Source organism: Emydura macquarii, unplaced genomic scaffold, assembly GCF_026122565.2.
Source record: "Emydura macquarii macquarii isolate MOO-44397 ecotype Brisbane River unplaced genomic scaffold, CSIRO-AGI_Emac_v2 contig_2432, whole genome shotgun sequence".
NCBI lineage: Eukaryota > Metazoa > Chordata > Testudines > Chelidae > Emydura > Emydura macquarii.
Window position 1 is genome coordinate 1044785 of NW_027132569.1, and position 8074 is coordinate 1052858.

Genomic DNA, 8074 nt, shown 5'->3' on the forward strand with positions numbered 1-8074 from the left:
TTTCAGTGTGTCACTAAAATCCCTGTCTAGTTACAAGTGGAATCAGACAATTCGTCCGGCTATAGAGGAGGAATGATGGTATTACCCTCCAACCTGAGGGCATACTGAATTATATTATTTTCAATTGTGACTGATATTTACATAGCAGGGAAAACAAAAATTGTTATGAAAAATTTCTAGAGAATGATCTGCATGGATTTCTGCAATTCAGTCAAAAGGGCCTGAAAAATACACAAGGCATAGACAGATGTTTGAAGCTGGGCTTCAACTAGTACTTAATTGTCCCAGAGGTCCCTCTCAAGATTGGGATCCATAGGATCTTTTTGTGTGATTTATTCCTCCATACTGACAGATGATGTATTTATACAGGAGCCCAGTACTGGGCCAATTTTAAGAGCTGTCAACTAGCCCACTTAAGAGATTAAAGCCATTAATTTGATCTGGCTGAGCAGATTTAGTGACTAGAATGCATCTCGTGGGCCCAAATTTTTAATAATTGATTAATAAATTCATTTCCCTTTATCATCAGAAAAACAGACTAGCAACATTGTGGTTTTCCAGGGGCCTGGCCCTTGCTAGTGGTAGGTACGTGCTTAACTAACTAAATCCAATCCTGAGAAGAAGTCTTTTTGGAAGCTGCAAGGAAATCATGTTTAGATTCCTGAAACTCAAGCTGCCATCCTCATTGAGCTGGCAAGGTTGGGGATTTTATTGCCAAATCCACAAGCAAGAAGAGTTGCCTAAAAATGGAAGGGCCACCATCTTCAATTGAGAGTCCTTAGAATCTCTCTAGGAGCAGACGAAAGGAGGAGCAGTTCAAATCTCTCATAACTGGACATTCAGTTTAGACAATCTGTCCCATCCTTCACATTCCAAATTACCTCCTCTAATCCAGTCTCGTATTGTGGAGAAGGTTAACAAGTTAGCAGTGAAACCATAAAAACAAGTGTTGATCTTTGAAAAACTGACAAAACATGAATTTTATTTGTTTACCTACTTAGATCTATGTCCTGAATTTAGTCTGATAATGATTCATATGGAGATTTTTTTTTTTTTTTAAACTTCAGAAATTTAGTGAGCTCTGTTTGATGCCTTTGGTAGTAAGGAATTATTCACTGTATTTTGCTGCATAGTCCATTACACAAAGAATGACGGATTTTCTTTTGTCTGGTAGAGCCACTGAGTCTAGCAGAATGCATTCATCCAATCAGATTGCTTGTCAGAAATGCACCCATGATTATAAACATTTGAATAGTTTGCTTCAAGCAGCAAACCAACTTTTGTACATTGTGACTACATCAGAGGATCTTTACTCATGAGAAACCATACAGTGAAAGTCAGAGGTAACCTCAAAGCAACATATTGTAATAAACTGGCTAGTGCAGGGCTGTTAAACATCTGGCCTGTGGGCTGGATACGGCCCACCAACCTTTTTGGTCCGGCCCCTGGCAGCAGCGCGTGTTGCCACGACATCTCACAGCGTTGTACTCTCTGGCAGCAGCGCGCAACGCTGCCAGAGAGTACAACGCCACGAGATGTCCCTGCGGCGCGCACTGTCACGAGTACACGAGATCTGTGTACTCTGGCGGCAGTGCATGGAGCGCTCTGTGCACGAGACACAGCGCTCCAAAAGGCAGGAGAGGGACAGTGTCTTCTTGGGGCATCGCGCAGTACTATAATTCTTAATCATTGATTGATTCGTTTAATCGTAACATAGTAGTTGTAGAAGTGAATTTACTGCAGTTTTTATATCGCTGATATCTAGCAAATAAAATATACTACTACATAAAATGGTGGTGCCTAGTATTTCGATTTATGGTATGAATGGCCCACTTGAAGTACATTTAATTCAACTCTGGCCCGCCATAGCAAATGAGTTTGACACCCCTGAGCTAGTGTGTATGCCCTCTGCTGAATAGAGCCAGAACTGCCAACTGTGTGTCATGGGCCCTAGACTACTAACAGCTAAAGAAGCTCTAGGGCTGCTGCCTTTGGATTGACTTCAATGGGCTTTGAACCATGCCCTTAGAGCTGGGCAATCCAAGTTCTACCCCTGCTGTCTCCATGAAGCGCCCCACAGGCAATGGAGCACCATAGAAAAATAAACAGAGCTGGTCAAATAAATCTATTTTGACAAATATCATGATATATTTTTCCCTTATCACCCAGTGTACTGAATTATGCAAATCATGTGTGAACATTCATGAGCATATATGAATTTCAGAAGTATTTTTCCATCATCTTCCCAGTTCCAGTGACAAGCATGAAGTCCTACATTGCCACAGATTTGTTTCAAGATGAACATTACTAATTATTAACTCACTACCAATCAACCAGCACTTTTGGTTCCCCAGCTTCCCAAAACATTCTGCTGTTGCCTAGTCAACCTGTTCAGCTCTAAGAATGTTCTACAATGCGTGGCTATTGCTGCAATCAGAAATAAAGCTAAAAATCTTTACTCGGGCACATTAAAAGAGACCAACACGCCTGGCAAATAGACTTTGACTTCCCATGAAATTTAAGGAGGGAGAAGAGTGGGAAATCACTGTGTGATAGTTAATATATACCTGCCACAGCTCTAGTCGAGCACCACCATCACCAGCAGCCCTTGACCATTCATCCAGCCACTGGATCCCATGGTGTTTTAAGCCCCCCAAGTCTAAAAGGAGACCAAGCACTGCCATTGCCTTAGGACCTCTGGGCACACTCTTGGGGTACAGAACTTTTATGTGGCAGCTCAGATAGAGACCATAGCCCTGCCCAGCCCCTAAACTTGAGCTCTCAGACCTGCCCACAGCTTAAAAACACCCCCTCCCAGAACTCCACCCAACAGGTGTGAGCTTTTTGATTTACCTCTTTGAAGGGGCATGTGGTAGATGAAATGCATGAAATGTAAGGGCACTTTGCACAGGATTCTGCTCACACTATTGCTCTTTCTTTAATAGCATGAGAAATACACAGATTTATATAAAAATCTATGAATGTTCCCTCCCTCAATTTCCTCAGCACTCCAGAGCATTGTTAAGGGTGTGGTCAGCATCCTCTGGAGCCATACAGTGTCCTACTGCTGCAGTGCATGGCTTGTCTCCTAAAAAAATATGGAGCCTTCTCTCTCCAGTTTGCCTGCTCCTCTGACCTTGGCCAGTCCATCCCCTCTCTCTCTCTCTCTTGCCCAAAACTTCCTGTGCATCTCTGAGCCTTCCCCTCCGAGTCCTTTTTAAAGGCTAGCATCTCCACCTTGGAGTCTTTGTTCTGATGCTGCTAACTTTCTACTCTCCAAATTCCCAGCCCCCTGTTGAAGAAAGCTGGAGGGAACTGATTTCCTCACTCAGACAACCTCTTTAATATAACTATTGTCCAGTCATTAAATTCTGGTGAATCTTGACGACCATTGTCCTTGGTCTGACTGAGATGTGATACTGAACCGTGAGCCCATAGTGGATTCTACATGTACATACCATCATTTAGGATACAGCAATTTTCATAGTAACAACTTCATATCAGCCAGAATTCATAAATTGTTGAGGCAGAGTTCCCAAATTGTCACACCATTGAAGGCTATTTTCAGATGAACAAAGTACCACATTTCAAGATCCAGAATGCCTTGATTTCAAGGTCTTTGTATCTAAAAGTGCCATAGGCCAACAGTCTTAGAAGAGGTACAGTGAGTACAATCTTGCAATATGTAAACAGTATACACCACAGCTTGAATGAATCTCTTAAACTTCATTGTACCAGATCATTGACACACCTAGAACAGTTTTCCTGGCAGGCCCATTTCCAGCAGAGTTTCGTGATATACAACATGAACCTTCCATGTAGGCAACTGTCAGTTAGTTCAAAATATATATTCAAATAATGCTCAAAATGGTTGAGTGAGTATAATGAACTATACCACCGAACAGGTTTTTCCGTAAGTGTTCATAGGTGTTAACCATGGAAGAATGTGCAGCTCAGCACCTTTCTAGCCTAAAACCTTCATTCAAGACACAATAATGTCATAAAAAACTAAGTGTCATCCATAGAAAGAAAATACTATGTTAGGATATTGTATCATGTTCTCAGAAGTGATGTCAGATAGACTTCAGTGAGGACAGACAGTATGTTTGGACAGACTCTCAAAGGGAGAGGTATTTATGTGATTGACTGACTACCTAATCCTGCTATCAAGTTTCAGATTAGAAGAGTAAAGATGATAGTACTTTAATAGAAACTGGCTGGCACTGCCATTCCTGTCCCTGCATGTGGATAAACGTTCTTGCCAGAAACATCTCGCTCTCCAATTCTATCCTAGCACTTGTGTTTAAAGGGCTCAGTTCAGTTAAAAAAATTCTCCAGTCATTTTCCACCTAACTTTAGGTTTTGTTTAAAAAACAAATAGTTTCAGAATCTAGAACAGAAGTTTCAGGACTTCTTGAGTTCATTTTGATTCAGAACAAAAACTTTTGTGAGGGGGGATTGATTTAAACATTCCCCTACTATGCTGGCAAAGCAAAAAAACCACTGACGTGCTAGTCTGTTAGAAGTAGAAAGTGAGATTATTAACAAAAGCAAAGCTGACTGATTAATTTATGCATTTCTCTTACCTTGGACATGGAAAAGTGTACAAATGTTTCATCACTTCTGCAATGATAAAGGGGGAAATATAACCAGAACTAAACACTTACCAGCTGAAAAAGAAGGAGATGGAGTCAGTAGTAGCCAATTCCAAAATGGCCATTTTAGGGCTACAATGCACCAACCTGCCAAATTTTAAAGGGCCAGCCCTCTGGAAATAAAAGGCCTGCTGGGGAAAAGTGCGTATAAGGAGGCATCTCTAAACTGAGGAGAACTGATAGGGCTCAGGAAAATAATGAAGAAGGTGCTCTCATTTTGTGTGTTCTCAAATGAAAAGAAAGGGCATAAATATTGTTAGAAATATTTTACATAATTATTTCAGTTTTAATCATCTAAGGTATTATCAGTGGTATAGGTAAGAAAGTTTGCTTTTTAACCTTAAATTTCCACTTTTAACACAAGTCCTCCACAGTGGAAAAGACACTATTGCTTCCTGCAGTTTTCTAAGGAAACAGGACTTTTCAATTACCATTTACCTCAAGTTGACTTTTGCTTCTCCATTTTCCAACTCTGCTAAATAAAATGTTGACAACTATCATAATTTTATCAGGAGATTTGCAATATTTCATGTGTGTTTTGCTTATAGTTCCTGCTCTTGAAATATTGTGATTACATGAGAATCTTAACTTCCATTAAAAATAAATGGAAGTTGAGCCCTAACAGATGCAGAGAAAAAAACTTGAAAACATGGACTTAATGAATTTTGATTTTTTTAACCCTTTATTTTTTAGAATCTCATGGATTTTTGGGGAGTGGGAGTCTAACTTGTGCTCTTTCAATGCTTGAAGTTGACAATGAAACATTAATATTAAATACATCATAGCTTTCAAATAGACCTCTTTTCAAAGTACCCTCACATTCTGGATAAGACACTTCTTTCACCTTGGAGATAGAGATCTTATGGGTAAGAAGGCAGGAGCTGAAGAAAAGGAGAAATGTTTGTTTTGTAAGTATTTCCAGATAGGAACCTACCTTTTGAGAAACATATTTTAAGTAGAATCTAAAAGCCTTCCAAATAAAATCCTTAAAAAAAAACCAAACACACACACACAAGAAAGGTAAATTTTCCAAATCACCTAAGTGACTTAAATTCCTATGTATCTTTTGAAAATAGGACTTAGGCTGATCAAAATCAGTTGGATTTTGAAAAAGATTAGGCTCCTAAGGGGCAGATTTTTAAAGGCACACATGAGAGAAAGATCTCACTTACAGTAGAAAAGTTTTGCTGGCATAGCTATACTAGCGTAGCTATCCTGGCAAACCCTCCTCATGTAGATGCATATGAGTGCTTTTGCCAGTATAGCTTTTATCTGTTTCCCAGGAGACAAACTCGACAGCTGCCAATAGGAGTAAGCCCATGCTTGAGTCAGAGCAATTCCCACAGGGAAGGTGTACTGGCAAAAGCACTTGATGGTAGTATAAACTGCATCTACACAAGAAGGATTTGTCAGGATATACCAGCACTAACTTTTCTAATGTAAACTTTCTACTATAAACAAGGCCTTTCACAGGGATTTGGGCTTTGAAACATGCCTCTGAAAATCTCCCCTGAAATGACTACGGGCATGTTTACACTAATCAGCACTAAAGTGATACTGCAGCACTGTAGCCTAGATGTTTCCTACATTGACAGAAGGGATTCTTCCATCAATATAGGCAATCCACCTCACCAAGCAGTAGTAGCTAAGTTGACGGAAGAATTCTTACATCAACCTAGCTGGGTCTACACCAAGGGTTAGGTTGACTTAGCTACAGTACTTGGGGGTGTGACTTTTTCCAATATACCTAGCTCAGATCTAAATTTTAGGTGTAGACCAGGGTTTAGTCACTTTTGAAAATAAGACTCGCTCTCAAGTCATTTCATGCAAACTTTTATGCACATGTTTAACTTTCCTAGATGAGTAGTTTTGCATGTTATGCATGTATGCAAGTGTGAGAGATCAAGGTCTGCATCAGAACCTCCTTCCAGCCACTTTCTCCTTTTAATGTACTAATCATTTTATTTGACAAAAATTTATAAATTTTTTTCAGTTAAAACCTGATGTTATGTTAACCCATGACACTCTAAAGATATGATTTTTCTAAGCATTCATTTATACATGTTTATTCTACTTATCTTTGCAGTTTGACAACCTTTTGACAACCACATCCCATTGTAGATTCAGAATCTGTTGATACAAAACACCTCTCTGAAACATGAGCTGGCCTCTCAGCCATGGAAATGTATGGCATAACACAATCTACAAGCCCTCGTACAATGCAGAAATTGCTAATACATAGTGACCTTCGGAAATGACATTGAACAAACAAATGAGAGAATGCTGAAATCCTGAAAGTGCTGGAAAAGATTTGTTTGGTAGAGAAGCAAAGTCTATTTTTCTCACACACAATTGAGTCCTAAAACACAGCTGTGTTTTTGCTTGATTTTTTTTTTTTTTTTTTTTAACCCTGTGGCTGAAGTGGTAATCTTTAAGGGAGGGATAGAAAACAAACCAACACCCATTGCCTCCCTTACTTCTTCTTCACAACAGTCTGCAGATGACTACATTGGGAAACACCACTATGTCTCTAAATAAGAGCTGGCTTTGATGACACACAGCTATGCCAGAGTAGCTTCTAGAAGAGGAGCGAGATAAAAATGAAAAAGAGGGTGAAAAAATAAGCTTTTTTAAAGATTTACTAATTCAAATAATGATTTTTTTAAAAAAAATATTGCACACATGTGAGATTGCTTTGGTAATTCTTTCCCTTCCCAAATTCCATTTTTATTTTTTCAGTCATACAGCATCAGGAGCCAACAATCATCGGTGCGTGTCTCCAACATGTTTATGCTACATTTAGCAATGGAACACAAAATCAAAGCATCACAACATGACAGAGCAGGTGGTCAAGCTGTTCTCGCAGCCTCTACTCAGTGGAAATCCAGAACTGTTAGACCACTGGGTGAGTTAGCGGAGCTGCATGGGGAAACCTTGAATGCCTATGCACCCCACAATTGTAACAAAAGCTTGTGGTCACATAATTTAATCCCTCCTTTCCCTTTCCCATCCTCTCAGAAAAACAAAATAAAAGCTTGTTTGTTTGCAACATACTGAACTATTTTAAAGGGCTTTTAAAATTAACAAAGGCCAAGTATAAAATTTACAAAAGTACCTAAGAGATTTAGAAGCCTACATCCCATTTTCAAACTCTTAAGGGCCTAAATCCAGTTTAAGTGCCCCACTGGCTTTCACTTTTGGAAAATGGCATTCAGGATCCTAAATCACTTAGGCCATATCTTCCATGCAAAAAAGGTGTTTTTACATTAGGATAACTATCTTGAAGTAAAATCCTAGTGGAGACAGTGGCCCAGATCCTCCAAGGTATTTAGGCATGTAATTCCCAATGGGACTTAGCCACCTAAATATCTTGGAGGATCTGGTCCTGTAGTTTCTGCCTAGATGTAGCTAGTCAATAT

General features: G+C 39.5%; 1 protein-coding gene across 1 annotated transcript in view; it reads right to left on the reverse strand.

The window, feature by feature from the left end:
- Positions 1-4606, reverse strand: part of PDE1C (phosphodiesterase 1C) — a 445397-nt gene extending 440791 nt beyond the window's left edge. Inside the window, exon 1 of the mRNA XM_067562472.1 lies at positions 4587-4606. The gene's annotated coding sequence lies outside the window, so the exon portion shown is untranslated. The remainder of the gene's footprint in view (positions 1-4586) is intronic.
- Positions 4607-8074: the final 3468 nt, after the last annotated feature.